This window comes from Buceros rhinoceros, unplaced genomic scaffold (assembly GCF_000710305.1).
Source record: "Buceros rhinoceros silvestris isolate BGI_N320 unplaced genomic scaffold, ASM71030v1 scaffold3276, whole genome shotgun sequence".
NCBI lineage: Eukaryota > Metazoa > Chordata > Aves > Bucerotiformes > Bucerotidae > Buceros > Buceros rhinoceros.
The window spans coordinates 8,160-9,488 of NW_010416723.1; the positions used below are offsets into that span (position 1 = coordinate 8,160).

The 1,329-nt window shown below is 58.8% G+C and overlaps 1 protein-coding gene across 1 annotated transcript in view; it reads right to left on the reverse strand.

Annotated features, from left to right (window-relative positions):
* Positions 1–1,329, reverse strand: part of LOC104494988 (copine-2-like) — a gene marked incomplete at both ends in the record, with an annotated part of 9,959 nt that overhangs the window by 7,793 nt on the left and 837 nt on the right. The window lies entirely within an intron of this gene.

Genomic DNA, 1,329 nt, shown 5'->3' on the forward strand with positions numbered 1-1,329 from the left:
CGCTCGAGTCAACGAGCGTGTAACCTGCCACGGGCGTCTTGTTTTACAGACAGGCTTTTGTGTGAGACCGGGGGAAGGCCTGACACCGCGAGCACAGTTTAGCTGAGAATTTGTCAACACCTCCTCCGGGAGGCTGGGAAGAGCAGGGGGAGCCCACGCACCCTGAGACAGTGCCCGCACGCTGCCAGTTGCCGGGTGCCCAGGGTGGGTGGGGGAGGATCCGGCATCTCAGCTGGGCATTCAGTAACAGGCGGTAATGAGCACACTAATCCCCCCTGGCAGACAGCTCCGCGGCGGCAGGAGAAATGTCAGTGCCAGCCTGAGAGCTGGTTATATCCCCGCACCCAGAGGTGCGAGAATGGGGAACCTTCTTTCTTTGTATCTGGCCTCAAAACGCAGAGGCGCTCGCCTGGGCAGCAGGTTACACGTGGGGCTGGGAAGGAGGAGGCTATTGGAGCAGCCGTCCCTTCACAGAAAACCTGGTTAGACCCTAATCCAGCAAGACAGGGCAGTGGAGGAGCCGGGCAGCAGCTCAGAGGAAATACTGACATATACGTCTGCTTCCCCTGAACCTGATCTGCTTACAGAGGTCCCGGCCACGGCTGGTGCGCAGTTGCACTCCCAGTTCCCACACCTCCTCCAGGAGGAAGGGCTGGAGGTCACTCAAAATCTGCATGCCTGAGATAGGTCTCGGTGAGCCAAAGCCCAGCTACCACGCTACAGCTGGAGGAAACAACCGAACGGGGTCCCAGCCCGCTCCTGCAGAAATACGAGAGAGGAGTGTTGAGAGAGTTGGTGTGAGTTAACCATGCACAGCCCGTGTCTGGCAAAGCACCGCAGAACAAACGGCAGGGCTGGGGCTAAAAGGACGGCCCGCACCGGTACCACAGCACACACGTGCTGGTACACGTGTCCTGGTGCAAGTGAGGGAAATCCTGGTGAGCTTTGCAGCAGTGGGGAAAACCAGCGTATGGAGAGACGTGGTAAATAAACACCACCCTCCCCTTCCCTGTGAGCCCACCGTGTGTTTTGTTACAGAGATTTTCTGTGGTGGAACAACAGGGCCCTTAACCAAGCCCTGAGGGACAAGAGCAGGAGAGCCGTGATGTGGGGAGGTGAGATGGGCTGTGACGGAACCCTCATCCTCCGGCACGGCACAGAGGCTGCTGTGAGCCCCTCCGGCAGCAATCGCCCCCTCCTCATTCTGCCACCTGCCAGGAACTACGTGCAAAAAAAAAAAAAAAGCCTGGAAACAAGCTTTGGGGAGGGGACAAAAAGCTGCAGCCAGCCTTCTCCCCCCTGCCCGAGCCGTGCCTCTCAGCCCACGCA